Below are 15,861 nucleotides of genomic sequence, written 5' to 3' on the forward strand. Positions count from 1 at the left end.
GTGTCACTCAACCAGCACCCAAGGTAATTATCAGTCAAAGAAAGTCATGTCCTTATACTGAGGCTGGGTGGACCCACTGGTTCCAACCCTTAAGGACATTCTAGTGTTGTGCAGTGTTGCACTACCTACACTAGTTTGAGGCCTACTGGACCTAGCTTGAGCTGTAGCAAGGGTGTGCTATCCCTTCACAAACAGCTCTAAGTTCAGTAGAACTTATTGATACTAAGCTTGACTTTATATGTACCTTGAGTACCTTTAGTGGTTTTCAGTTAGTAATTCAAATAGAGATTTTCTGGTAAAACAATGGCAAGCTGGAATCCCACACGCTGCCACCAATGTGAGAAGTTGGCCTGGCATATGCTGGTCACTAGTTATAGTGGCCACCTTGCACCAGTCCAATTAGACTCTTATGGTAGATAGGTTTAAGACAACCTTTTAAAGAAAGCTATCCTAGTGGTAGCTGTGGAGAGCAGCCTTCAGGCTAAGTCTCTGAGGAATGTAAAGCAGCTTGTTTTACCTTATAAACTCTTGAATTACCAAATGAAAGGACACCACACAGGTATATATATCAAATATATATGTATTTATTACTAGACACACCCTACTAATCTCTTTATGAGATTAGAAGTCAGGAACATATGCACAAATCAACATTTCACAACAAGTTAAGCACAAATATGGCTGGGGCCCTAGGGGCGTACCAAACCATATACTAAAAAAGAGACTTAGGAATATTGACTTGCGAGGGGACAAGGCCTAGGGCCTTCAGAAGTGCTGGGGCCTCACTAATCCACCCAAGGCAGGTAAGTAAAGGACCGACGGGAGACGCATGCAGTGTGAGAACACAGCCGCGGATCCCAATAGACTTCAATGGACAAGTCGCGGTTGGAATTTTAAAGTTTTAGGATACTTCGGGAGAGTCTACAAGCAAGTCACTTACAAGGTAAGTAGTTCTAGAGCCAACACACACAGGAGCACCGGAGTGCACGAGTTACCTCACCCAGGGAAGCCAGGTGTATAGGTGTCTTTTGGTGTCGGGTCACGGCGTCGTTTTCAATGGGAGCCAAAGAAGACTTGCTGCTTGTGAAGACAGGAGAAGTCTCTGGTGGAATCTAAGGATGGATTCAGAAGAAGGAAGACCTGAAAGCAGAGGAGACAGTGTTAAAAGTCACTTGCCAGTGACCCGGGCCCAGGAAGATGGATGCCCACAGTTGTCGGGTGATTTCAGTTGATCACAGGTGTCTTGACTCTTCAGTTACGAGGTCCAGGAGGCGTTGACGATGACCAGGAGCTGGATTCGGAGTGTCCCACAATGTTTGCAGCTTACTGAGGTGTCGGCAACCGGATTGTAGCCAACAAGCCTTGGCAACAACAAGTCTTGTGGAATGTGACGAAAGTCAGCGGTGCAGACCAGCAAGGTCTGAGGGACTCACCCAGCAAAGGTAAGTCAGGGCAGGCCTGGAGCAACCAGGGGAGCCCTTTGGTTTGATGAGAAAGTCTTCAAGGGACCAACAAAACAACAGGCAAGGGATCACAAAGATGCCTCTTGAGGATTCACTTCACAGGAGCCCACGGTCACTCGGGATGAGGTAGGCCTTTGATCTTCGGTGGAAATCCTGCTGGAGGCTTGGACCACACGTGGTCTAATGCACAAGTTTGTAGAATGTTGTGAAGGGATTGCACTCGAAAACAGTGCATGGTACCGGGGTATTGCGGTTCCTCGTCACTCGTGGGGTCCATTCGCCTCAGCTCTGCTGGGGACTCGGACGAGGTAGGCCACTGATCTTCGGTGGAAATCCTGCTGCAGGCTTGGAGCACACGTGGTCCAATGCACAAGTTCATAGAATGTCGTGAAGGGATTGCACTTGAAAACAGTGCATGGTACCGGGGTATTGCCACAGCCACAGAGAATAGACTCTGAGGGCTGCAGAGGGGCCCTGCTCCGGCAGAGGCACCCCCTCACATGTAAACCAAGTACCCTGCCCTCAGGATTGGTAGGGCCTGCCTTAGGGGTGACTGATAGACTTATATGTGTGTGTAAGGTGAGACATAGGGAACCTATATCTCTGTGAGGAGTGCTAACACTACCTCACCCAGGCTGCAGTAGCAGGCCTGTGGTGTTAGATTTAATCTGCTTCCCAGGGGTGGCATAATACATGCTTCAGCCCCTGGTAGGCCTGTGAAGTACCTATGCCCTTGGTATCTAAGGTACCATATACTAGGGGCTCATAAGGTACCACAGTATCCAATCACTAGTGCATCTAATATGCACTCCAAAATGTTTAGAGAGAACAGAGAGACTGGGGCCCTGATTAGCAGGGACCCAGCCAGACTATAGCCAGAAACCAGTGTTAACATCAGAAAAAAAGTGGGGGCAACATACGTGCAGATCCTACTCTCCTACAGGATTCAAGGGGACTTAATCTCCCAACTTAAAATGTACTCAGGGCACGTTTACAGTGGTGAAGTGAGGGGATGGGGCCTGAGGTGACGTGTGCAAACACGCCCTGTGGTGGGTTTTAAGATGGGGAAATAATTCCCCTTCAATCTTGGGGACCCTGGTAGACTAGTTGGCTTCCAGTAAGCGCCACTGCGCTGTGTTTCAGAGAGGTGGCCCAGGCCGTGCCCCTTTTTACACCTCTCTGCAACACAGCTCTGTGGCGCTTACTGGAGGTACCTAGTGGGCTACTTGGACCCTAGGGACACTCAGGATTCAAGGAGACTTAATCTCCCAAATTAAAATGGCCACAAGGCGCGTTTACACAGTGGTGAAGGGAGGGGATTGGGCCTGAGGTCACGTGTGCAAACATGCCCTGTGGCGCGTTTTAAGATGGGGAAATAATTTGCCTTCAATCCTGAGGGCCCCTGGGGGCCAACTAGTCCACCAGGTGCTTCCAGTAAGCCCCACTGCGTTGCGTTGCAGCGAGGTGGTCCAGGCCGTGCCACTTTTTACACCACTCTGCAACGCAGCTCTGTGGCGCTAACTGGAGATACCTGGTGAGCTAGTTGGACCCAAGGGACACTCAGGATCCAAGGGGACTTTATCCCACAAATTAAAATGGCCACAGGGCGTTTTTGCACACGTCACCTCAGCCCCCCCCCCCCCCCCCCCTTTCACCAGTGTGCAAACGCGCCCTGTGGCACGTTTTAAGAGGTAGTTTTAATCCCCCTGTTCTATTATGTACTAGGGGTTTACAGAGGAGGTCATTCCAATCACAGGGGCACCCCAACACATAGTGTTCCCTAGTGTATGTAGGTGTTTTAACTGTATTCTAAGTGTCTTTCAGCATAGCACTGGCTCTAGGACTGGTTAGTCAGAGTCAGTTACCACCAGTACCCATCTGAAAAAATTGTAAAAACTGCACCAAAACGCAACCACTTATAAATTCACCCAGGCACTCTCCTTGCAGTACTCTAATCATTCAGTCACTACTCAAGTACTCATGCAGTGACCCAGGCCTTAGCACATGGACTGCTTCAAACGCCTATCCACTATGCATGCAGTCCTCTAATCACCTACACACTTGTCTTTCACACCTTCAATTTCCCAGTCAGTATCCAAACACTTCCAGCAAATACCCTGTCACTCCCCTTGCACTCCTCCAGTGACCCATTCAGCACCATGTACTAATCCATTCACTGCGCCAAAAACCAAACACTTATAAATTCACGAAGGCGGTCTCCTTGCAGTACTCTAATCATTCAGTCAGTACCCCAGCGCATAGTGTTCTCTAGTGTATGTAGGTGTTTTAACTGTATTCTAAGTGTCTTTTAGCATAGCACTGGCTCTAGGACTGTATGTGTGAGAAGGGGGCCTGATATATGATGTCCACTAGTTCTAGTGGGCACCTTGTATCAGTCCAAAGAACCCCTTATGGAGATAGTTTAAAGTCAACCTTTATTTAAAGCTATCCTAGTGGTAGCTATGGAGAGCAGCCTTCAGGCTAAGTCTTGAAGGAATGTAAAGCGTCTTGTTTTATCAGTCTATAATCTCTTGAATGATCAAATGAAAGGACACCCACACCAGGTATATATTTAAAATATATGTATTTAGGTTAACACACACCCCTCTAGTCTCTTTATGAGACTGGAGCTCGAAGTACTTCAGTTACAAGTGATCAAGCATCAGTAAAAGCACAAATACACGTTTGGGCCCTAGGGGCGTACCAAACCATATACCAAAAAAGTGGTATAAGAACCAAGACTGGAATAGGCACTAGGCCTATTGCATCTAGAATCGCTGGGACCCCAAGGAACCACCCAAGGTAGTGACACAGGGGACCCACGGGAGCTATATGCAGTGTGAAAACACAACCGCGGGTTCCCGTTATCTTCTATGGGCAATGTCGCGGTTGGAAATTTAAAGATTAGAAACACTTCTGATCGAGTCTGGACCAAACCCTTTTGGACTTAAGAAGTTCTAGGGCTAGCACCCATGAGAGCACCGGAGTACTAGAGTTACCTCACCCAGGAAAGCCGGGTGCATAGGTGTCTTTTGGTGTCGGGTCGCGTCGTCGATTCCAATGGAAGCCTGCAAAGAACTGCTGCTGCCGTGAAGAGGAGAAGTGTCCGGAGAGATCCAAGCCTGGATCTGGGATGTAAGGAACCTGAAAGCAAAGGGGACAGAGTCTGGGTCACTAACCAGTGACCTAGGGCTGGATGGACCAATGCCCACAGATGTCGGGTGCTTCAGGTGAGTTGACGGGTGTCTTGACTCTTCAGCCACGAGGTCCAGGAGGTGTCGACAAAGTCTATGAGCCGAATTCCAGCTGCCCCACAAAGTCTGTTGAGTGCTGCGGTGTCGGCGACCAGAAAGGACCCAACAAGCCTTGGCAACGGCAAGTCACTGAAAATCAGAGAAAGGACTGTGGTGCAGACCAGCAAGGTCTGATGGACTCACCCAGCAAGGGTAAGTAAGGGCACGTCTGGAACAATCAGGAAAGCCCAAGCAGAAAAGGAGTTGCCTTCGTGGGGACCTGCTAGCCAATGGGCTAGTGATCGCAAAGGAGCCTCTAGCGGTCGCACTTGAAGCTGGCCCACGGGTCACTCATGGAGTGGAGGCCAACAATCTTCGGTGCAGTAGTTGCTCATGGCTGGGGCTAGTGGGATCCCAAAGCACAACTTCGAGGATGACCAGGAAGATAGTACTGCTGCAAAAGTTCACAGTGTCCAGGGGTCCTGGTTCCACTTCACCCACGATAGCCACGGGCCTCAACTTTGCTGTGGACTCAGAGTAGCCTCGATGAAGACTGGAAATCTACCTCTGGGGATGCAGAGACTTCGGCGTCCGGTGGGAGCTTCAGAATTGCAGACCGGTCAGTTGCTTCTTTGGTGCATGCCAAGCAGGGGAGTCACTCCTTGACCCCAAGGGAGATCTCTTCAGTCTTCTAGTCAGGATAGATCGTCGAAGGTCCAGGATGTACTTTGCAGAGTTTCGCTCAGGGTAATCTAAAGCCCTAGGGACTGGATTCCTATACTTATAGTGAGTTTAGAAGATGGACTAGCTCTAAAGCCCCACCTATGGGTGGGCCAGGAAAGAGGGGTGGTTACACCCATTTCCTTTGTCCAGTTTCATGCCAGAGCAGGGGCAGGTAGCCCCTGCAACTGGTTTGAACTGGAGTATGCACAGGGACACCAAGTGTGCCAACAGTGCAGGACTTCCAAGCACCAGAGAGTGCTCCCGCCCAGCCCCAATACACATCAGCCTGTCTGGGGAGGTGGTTACACCTCCCCTTGACAGGAAACCTATTGTCCAGGCCTCCCCTGCCAGAGTTTCTGTCAGCAGCAGGAGGCCAGACCCGTGTCTGTGGCAGAGGCATCCATTTTGTTATGCCAGGGCTCAGGAAAGTTCTACGGGGTTTAGCCAGTGTGAACATGTCTCTCCCTCTAGAAGGGTGGAATGCTACCCCCGCCGCTAGAATTGACGGTGGGGGGGTAGTATTCCAAAGCGTTTGACACCAAACACGACATGTTTTGATGCAGCCATCCCAGTAAGCATTTGCCGCAAGGTTATAATGCACTTAAGAGTATATGGTATGGCTGATTACAGAACAGCCATAAGGAAGTATTTCCGTAAGCTGCAGAGGGGCTCAGCTCATGCTTGGGCACCCTCTCACATAAAACCAAGCACTCTGCCTTCAGGATTGTCAAGGCCTGCCATTGGAGTGGCTTATAGGTTTATATGTGTCTGTATAGGGTAGTGATATAGGTAGCCTATACCACAGTAAGGGGTGCAAGCACACCCTTACCCAGGCTGCAGTAGCAGACCTGTGGTGTCATTTTGGAGTGCTTCCCTGGGGTGGCATAATATATGCTGCAGCCCCTGGTAGGCCTGAGGTTCCTATGCGCTAGGTGCATGGTTTACCGTATACCAGGGGCTTATAAGGCACTCCAGAATCCAATTAGATATGTACCTATTGTACATGGAAACCATTTTAGAGAGGAAGCAGCTAGGCTGTGTTCCTGATTAGCAGGGCAACAGCCAGACTAAGGTCGAAAATCAGTGAAACACCAGCAAAAAGTGGGGGTACCCATGTGAAGCAGATCCTATTCTCCTACAGTTAATCAGTCAGTTACCACCAGTACCCATCTGAAAAAGTTGAGGGTACCGGATGATTTTGTAACAAGGCCTCTTTCTGCTCTTCTGTTTGTTCTTTTTGCATGTCTTCCTTCTTCCTGCACCTTTCTTCGTCTTTGTGGACTTCTTTTGCTTCTTTCTGCATTTCTTTTTTTTCTTTCTGTGTGTTTTTTCTTCTTTCATCACATGTCCTCTGTAGGCATAGTTAGAAACTGGCATTTAAAACACCTTAGAAATTAACTGAAAAAAACATAGGTTTCAGGCATGTTATAGTTACAAATTAGCATTTAAAAAACCATTGCAATTCAGTGAAAAAAACATAGGTTTCAGGCACGTTATAGTTAGGAATTAGCATTTAAAAAACCTTAGAAATTCACTGAAAAAAACATAGGTTTCAGGGTAGTTATAGTTAGCTGGACATTTCACTCTTACAAACCCATTGAAATTCCTCCGTTATAGTTAGTTCAGCTAACTATAACTCGCGCGCCCGCAATCCACTGCTGATGATGTCGCATATTACATCATTCATGATATGGTCAGTGACATCACTGATGAAATCACTGATGACATCTCAAATGACATCACTGATGACATCACTGATACACCTCTTCATACACTAGTATAACCTTTCATCACTCACTGTAAAATACAGAGTACCATATTTGAATCCATTGACACACCAATACAAGGTTCTAAAAACCCACTCAGTGATTCCTAGATCCACACACACATCTAATCACTTACCTATAGATTCACTCATGCATGCTGTCAATGATCAATAGGACACTATCAAATATACTTATACACCTATATCGACATTGCACACCAGCACACATCCTAATCACTTATGCAGTCATCCTACTCACTTATCCAAACAATGGATCATACTTACATTTAGTCAGCTACACACTTATACAAACACCACTTCATTTCTTCATATAGATAGTAACTCATACTTAGTGTGTTATAAAATCACTATTACAAGTATACAGTTATCCATACAGTCACTCATACAATCACTGAGTCTTATGTATACTTATTTATATACAACAACTGTCGCATACATTGCCTTTTATTTTTCTAGTTTGTTGGACATGTACCATTGAGAGATATATTTGCTCATCACCACACCCATAAAGATATTCACTCACCCAAACAACTGTTATAACATGCAGTCTTAACCTCATATACCTACTGAATCAACTATTCAGACATCTTTGGGCAGTCACACCCCCCCTACCGAACCACACACACATTCACTCTCCCATACAAATACTCAGTTAACTAATCAATAACTGATATAGACCTTCACGTAGCTAGTAACCAACTGGTGCAGCAGTTTACACAACAACTGACATAGTGATTCAGATATTCACACAGTTTAATCACTATCCAATATATTTTGTGAGACACTATAAATTAGTCAAGTAAACAGTCAATCACACTGCTACTAAATCCTTCATCCAGATATTTATATATCCACTCATTCTTCAATGCAGATTGCTATATATATAATACATATTTAAATAACGAACCAGGCCACATTCACTGGATGATGTCATCAGTGATTTCATCAGTGATGTCATTTGAGATGTCATCAGTGATGTCATCAGTGATGTCACTGACCATGTCATGAATTAGTTTAAAGTTACTCTCACCAGCGTTGCTGCCTCGCCTCAGAAATTCAATGTTGCGTGCATACTGGCAATATTCCTGTGCTATTCCATGCTCTTTGAACAATGTTTTGTGTACATAGTTGGTCCCCAGTTCAATAAGGTGCTTTCTGTTAACTGCATGAGAAACATGCAGATGTTGTTTTTACCAAAAGGAATAAATGTACCGAAAATGCCTCTGAAGTATTCATGAGCGAAAAGGAGTGTGCTTCCTTAGTCGAATGATCCTCTAGCTTCCATTGTGCAATGAGCAGTGGCCATTGTTATGGAAAAGTGATCATTTAAGGGTATTTTATAAACTTGTCAGATTGTCACATTGAGACCAATGCCTACAGGCATGTGGAGTGAATCATGTATTTATATTTCACAAACATGTCAGATATTTAAAGAACACGTCATATTTTCACTGCTATTTACTCTTTGCAGAGAACAATGCTTACATACATGCATGGAGAACTGATCATCGAAACATGTCCGATTGTCACATTCCTACAATTTCCTCTTTGATTAGAATAATGCCTACATGCATGAAGATTTAATCATATATTTGTATTCTGCTAACACATCAGACTATCGAATTGCCCACTACTTTCCGCTTTGCAAATAGCAATACCTACGAGGTTGTATGACAGAACAACTAGGTAAAGACATTGAATGAATATAAAATGCATTTTTTACCCTGCCTTTTTTTTAGTACTCCAGTGGCATAACAATACCAACAACAACTGCGGTGCATTGCGCCTGAGCTCTAGGGGGCCCCCTCTGGTACTGTGCACGATCGGGCCTGAGAACTCCTGAATCGGTCAGGAGCATGGGGTGCTCCTTCCATGTACTTTGCAGGGGGGCCCCCTCAAATTTCGTTACGCCACTGCTCCAGTACCAACCCTAGGGGCGGTTACCAAAGTAAGCGTTCCAAACGCAAAAGCACTGCTAATTCTCTCACTGCAACAGATATAGATTACAGGTATGACCCTACAATGAAAACACAAGCATTTGTGCTGTTCAAAACAAGAATATCCTCTCCCAAATGAAATCCTGCTTCTCGATCAGTATGAATGGATCATTTATACTGACCAATCAGCTCAGCCTGCTATAGGAATGAAACAGCAATACTCCATGGCTTGCGCAATTGTTAAAGAGTGGATGCATGACGGAAAGTTCTGACCTGATAAAATGCACACTTAATCCCTAAGGAACTGCACCTCGCAGCTGGCAGGACTAAGAGCCCTGATACTGGCACTACAAAATAAAATACGGGTCAGGAATTCCCACACTCATTGTGTGTGATTTGTTTTATTGTGTCAAGTCATACAATTAATTTCTTCACTACTACAGCCAGAATGGGTTTAGGGATTCCAAAGTTCGCACAATAAAGGACAAGCTGGTTTGGGAACAGGGGGCAAAGCTAAAAAAATGCTTACCACAGGCTCACGTGATCCTTACGCTGAGTCATCAACGTGTTGGCATGCACATTGAAGGGAATTCATTGGCTGATGAAGCCGCCATGGTGACAGTGGGAACTGCTTCCATTGCTGGAATCATTTGTTCCAGGACGAAGATAGATGGGCAAATAATGATAGCTGTAAATGCCACACACAACAGCTCAGCCTTGCCAAAAGGTTTTCCACTTAAGTACTCCTACAAGTAATATGCGCAAAATATTCTGTATGCTCAAATTCCAGGAGTGGGGGATAGAGTAATACCAAACATGGATCGCAGATTAGGATTGATTCTAGCTGCATGCAAGGGTCTGGGTTGAGCGCACACAGGTATCTCTGTGACTGTTTCACTACTAAAGCAGCATTATTGGTGGCGGGGTCGTGCTAAACAGACCAAGGGTTTTGTTCCCAAATGCGACGTCTTTCAGCAGATGAAAGGTTCCACCGTAGCATGCCCACCTCAAACACCGCTACTGATATCAAACAGACCCCTTGCTTGTGTCTATTTGGACCAATGAGGCCCCTTACATACTGACGGGGCTTACAAGTACATCTTGGTGGCAGTGGATTCATGCTCAAGATTCCTGTGGGTTTGGCCTCAGCGCTCGGCTGATGCCCGAACTGTTATAAAGGATTTGCGAGTTTTCATTGGGACATAACCAATAGGCACATTACATCCCGACCGTGGCCCGGCGTTTAGCTCATGTGCTTACAAAGAAGCCATGGGAAGTTTGGGTTTAGCATTGCAGTACTCTTCTCCATATCATCCCAAGGGAAATTCGATCATGGAGAGGAAAAACCGGGACTTAAAGCAATCCTTAACAGCTAGTGTATTAGGATTGGGTGGCAGTTGGGTCAATCACCTATATGGGGTCCAGAGGGCACTTAACAGCATGCCCAGAAAATCCCTGGGGGGGGCGTACTCTATATGAAGTCTTGTTTGGGATAAGAATGTGGGTACCAGACCTCAATTGTGGCAGCACAGTGTCGGATGGAAAACCATTTGACATCAATGATCGTTTGGCTGTTTTACAGGAACTCAGTGAATTCCGGGCATTACCAAGCAACGTCTAAGTAAAACCTACTGCCATTGGAGAAGTGACAGCTGTTCCGGCCAGACCTGCATGGGTCCCAAAGATTGGGGACCTGGCCAGAAAAAAAGATAATGGACAAAAAAAAATGTGGGCTTGTGAGAGGATCTCGGACAGTACCACAATCACACCCCTTTCCCACACCTACCAGTGGTCCGTACCGGGGGAAACCGTCCTCGAACAATCCTGTGATCAACCAACACCATCACGGAGGCTGGCCCCGCCCCCTGACCCTCAGACATGGACAGGTCATGGCGCCGACAGGAGAGACCCGGAAGGGGGAGGGACTAAACCCGGATGTACTTCTTTACTGCAGGAGAAAAGAAGGACTGCAGCAGTAGACGGGCGCACCTGTGCCGGAGAGAGTCGGGAGAGAGAGGAAGCCGCGAAATCGGAGTGGGAGGAAGAAAGAAGCGAAGCGGAGGACGAAGAGCAGCGAGACGAGGGACTGGAGCAGAGAGGAGTGAGCACGACGCGGCTGAGTCCAGAAGCGGAGGAAGCAGCCGAGGCCCCGGACGAAACGTGGTGCGAGGACTGGTGGAACCCACAGGAGGAGGCTGGAGAGCGGCCGCAACCAGGAAGTGTTGCGGCGGGGCCGGTGAGTGGCTAAAACCACAGGGAAACGGGACCGGGAAGCGGGTGGTAGACAAGGGTAACGGGGAGGGGCGGATTACAGGGCCACAGGGTGTTGCTTTATTTGTGGTGGTGGTACGGTGCTGCCGTGCAGAACGTCTCTCCTTTGCCCCCCTTTATTCACCTTCCCGAAGGGATACACCCAGAGGGCCCACGACGGACCTGGTGCTCGGGTCTTTTCCGATTCCCGGCCCAGCCCAGGCACTGGGTGCCGTGTCCAGAAGACTTCCATCCCCTATAAACCACGGGTGCGGTGACGGATCTTTCTCTCATTTCGTACAGATCGATCAACCCCCTGACGGCATCTCGTTTTTTCTCTTTATCCCTCTCATGAGCCTCCCTGGGGAACCCACCTCGACCATCCCAGAAGCAACAGGAAGTGGAGGAGACAGCCCCGATTCAGAAGAAGACGAGACCGGGAGACCAAGCCAAGAGGCCCCGAAATCCGACCCAACTGCCATATCTACAGCTATACCAATAAAAACCTACCCACTGGCCCATTACATTCAGCCTCCGCGTCTGTTTATCCGGCCTGCCCTCCCACAGGGCTATCTTACAGAGTGCCTGTATCTGTCCTGGCTGTTGAAGGAACAAGAACAGTACTTCTTCCGCCTCTTACCAGCTGCAGGGGCAAGAGATTTGTCTCAATTGATCTGATCAAACCACACTATGTGGCCAATACTCAACAGTAGGCTGCGTGGGCTCCTGGGTAGCCACCGATCTCTTCAAGCTACCATACAGGAAGTTCAGATGGAAAGATTAATAACTTTTGAAGACTACACTCCGCAAAGTGAAGGAGTTACCAACAATGCAACTTGTACTCGTTGAAACTGAGCACCATCAAACTACAAATGACACATAGATCTCAATTTGGCCTAATACCGATGTCTATGTAAATATGTCTCAAAAGGAGGCCTCTGCCAGTTTCACAAAACCTGCTGAGCTACCAAAGATAGATCAGACTGCGCCTGGCTACTTCATTGATTTTGACGATTTCTCATCGGATCCAAGTGATCCCGAGTTACCGCCATGCCTGTTCCCCACAAACAATGAATTCGTGATTACTACCTTTGGCTAAAAAATACTTAATTTGTTTTTCCCTGGCTACAGCTCTGAATTGCAATTGCTCTACTGTTCCTAGTCCTTTGTTTTGGTATATTGACTGTCTTTTTCTTGCTCCTGAATGGATATTACCTTCTAGAACGCTCTGCAGTACAACATGTGAACTAGGTCCTTAAACCGCATGCATCATCACACTATGAACAGAGGGAAGGGATCTGTCCTTAGTTAACATTACAGCAGTTCCAGTTCCTGATGGAATAGTTTGGGACAGGGTTTCCATTAATGTGCGTGGTCCTACTGAACGTTTAAGAATAGCTCATTGTTTTAAAATTTCTCTTAGTGATATAATCTACTCTAGAACTCTCTCTGATGATTGGGACATTGAAACTGTGCAGACTATGCTGTCTGATTTAGAACAATCCGCAGCATTTTCAAATGATGAATTGTATGATGGTACATCTAATTTTAGGGACTTGTTCTGTTACCAAAAGTATGGTCACCATTTTTTGCACAAACCAAGTATCCTACGTAATGTTTTTACTTACCATCAATGGTAACATTGCCCAACACCGCCGAAAGGTAGTTCAACAAAATTTGCCCAGACGTTTGCTTATTTTTCTGGGTTTAACACTTCAGACCCGGCCTCTTACTATTGTAGGCTCACACCTAAACCTGCGCAGAAAAATATGCTCACTAAAACTAAGCTGATATACTCTGCTTCCTTTGTTCCCAACTGTCTTTACACGGTTTTGACTTTTGGAGGGACACTATAGACACAAAATTCATCTGGGAGACTAAAGATTGGCAAGTTCAGGGAGCTGAGGCCTTATTTAGAGCATGCCTCATTCCACATCAAATGATTTTCCTGAACAAGACAGTGCAACAGACTTCCTGTCTTGTGTTAGCCAAGATTAAGGATTCAAACACACCTCGGATTCCCTCATTTACGCACTTTGAAGGTTGGCAAAAATATACACTACATAGTAAGGATATATTAGATGCCATGCAACACAATGGTTCTTACAATTCATCAGACCCTATTTGGAAGGGACCTGACTCAAATAACATCAGGTAGGCAGATATGAAGTGCTTCGAGTAGGATACATACATGAGTACTGGGAATTACCGTACAGCTTTAGATGCAGGAATGGGGACACTGACATTTTTCTCAGCGGTTCAAACTGTGATGTGTTTTAAGTGGGTGCATAGTTTGCAAGGACATTTCACTTCACGGGGCCTGTAAATCTTGGTTGCAAACGTGTCCTGTTACTTGAAGGGTTCCCCAGCTGCCGTGATTCATTTGGTGTTTAAGCTGCTCTCGAATGTGAGCTATTTGATGCTGAATGATCAAGGCTGTTGTAGAATGGTACCAGGCTTCGCATATCTAGTCACAGTAAGTCCCAGGGTTACTTGTTGTATGCAGGTATTGTTTCCACCGGCCCACACAGTTAGGGAGGCAACGCTCTGCAAGGCAACACTATGGCCTTCATTGAATGTTTCCTTTATACGGTTTGATTCTCTAGCAGACTGATAGCCATGCTGTTTTGGAAAGATGTGACATTAACCTAAGCCCGAGAGACATAAACAGATAAAAAAGTTGTCTGCCGTATTACTTTTACACACAACGGGAATGGCACACACAGTTCTCCCACCTCCTCCTCCTCACAAGCAGTGTTGTCAACAGTAAGGCGGCCGTCTTACATTTCAAGAAGTACCCCAGATGGTGTTAGGCGACATCCCATGCTTGCTATATACGGCACTGGCCCAATTAAAATAAAACAAGAAGGGCTGCGGCTGGTCAGTTAGTGGGAATGCTAGCAGCTGCTGAGACCAGGCGCTAGTACAGTCACCTGAGAAACGTACTAAAACACATACTCAAGTATGTCAGTGAGTAAGAAACTTAACAGCAGTGCACCATTAAAAACATTTGCAGTCATATACGTAAAACTTAAGGGCAGCGGGTTGTACTAATGAACAATGATGGCTGGCAGCGGGCTTCAGTAAAAACGGCACAATGTAAAATGAAAATAAAGCTATTTCACTTACATGACGGGCGAAAAGCAAAGTGGCTACAGCGAAAGCCATGATGCTTTGGAAACAGGAAAAAGAGTACTCTGGAACAACAGAGGAAGAATGAAAGTGGAATGTAACTGTAGTTGGTCGGTGCTGCTTTTAGAACAACGGAAGTGAGGTATCGATGCTTGAACATTTGAGCAAGCAGCAAAGAAGAGCGACTGATGGATTGAACCAATGGGAAGGCAGCCCCCCCCCTGGAAGACCAATTGTGTCTGGCATAGGGTCCCTTTTGGAACCACTTTCTAAATTTTGTGACCATTTCTTACGACCATTAGTGCGAACCACCCCCACTTTCTTACAAGACACCAGAGACGTCCTCAAATTGATTGAACTTACCAACTTGGAGGGCCCACATCCAGATGTACTTCTTACGCTGGATGTTGAGGCCCTCTACACCAACATCCCTCAACTCAACACTCTTGAGGTGGTTGAGACGATCTTGCTCAATACGACCTGGGACTCACCTACCCCCGTGAGTTTCGTCATGGAATGTGCAAGTATCGCTCTTACCGAAAACTTTTTTCAATTCGAGGAACTTATGTTCCACCAAACCCAAGGTACTTCGATGGGCAGTACCTTTGCCCCAAGTCTGGCATGTCTCTATATGTCGGACTTTGAGGCAAGGTATGTGCTCACGGACACCAACCCTTTTTCGAGTAACGTTCTCCAATGGAAGCGTTACATCGATGACATTCCAATTTTTTGGAAGGGTCACATGGAAGATATTCCAAATTTCATGTCATGGATCAATGATCTCAACCCCTTTTTAAAATTCACTGCCAACTGTTCCACTCAGGAACTCCCGTTCCTTGACCTTACCATTATCAACCAGATGGGCCTTTTGGAAACAATCACATACAAAAAGCCCACCGACAGCCACTGTCCCTTACTATACAATAGTTTCCATCCAAAAGCACTTAAGGATAACCTTCCGTACGGGCAGTTCTTGCACATCCGCAGGAACTGTAGTCAAATGGAAAACTATAAAAGACAAGCTTCTGAACTCAGTATGAATCTAGCTCAGAGACAATATCCTACCCGCATCATTGACAATGCACAGAAACGAGCACGCAACACTCACAGATCTACCCTTTTGGAATCAAAAACCAAATCTGAATCAGATCTGATCACATGTGTTACTACGTTTACCACAGAATCCAACATGTTAAAAAGGGTCATTAATAAACATTGGCGTATCCTGGACTCAGGTGATTTGTCCATACCAAAACCGAGATTTGCCTTTAAACGCACGTCAAACCTTAAGGATCTCCTTATTAACACCAGACCAAAAAAGACAGACCCTGCAGTTC

At 46.3% G+C, this 15,861-nt stretch overlaps 1 protein-coding gene across 6 annotated transcripts in view; it reads left to right on the forward strand.

Annotated features, from left to right (window-relative positions):
- Nucleotides 1-15,861, forward strand: part of LOC146808610 (NACHT, LRR and PYD domains-containing protein 3-like) — a 567,098-nt gene that overhangs the window by 129,431 nt on the left and 421,806 nt on the right. The gene's annotated exons all lie outside the window — the stretch shown is intronic.

Source organism: Triturus cristatus, chromosome 8 (genome assembly GCF_964204655.1).
Source record: "Triturus cristatus chromosome 8, aTriCri1.1, whole genome shotgun sequence".
NCBI classification, from domain to species: Eukaryota; Metazoa; Chordata; class Amphibia; order Caudata; family Salamandridae; genus Triturus; species Triturus cristatus.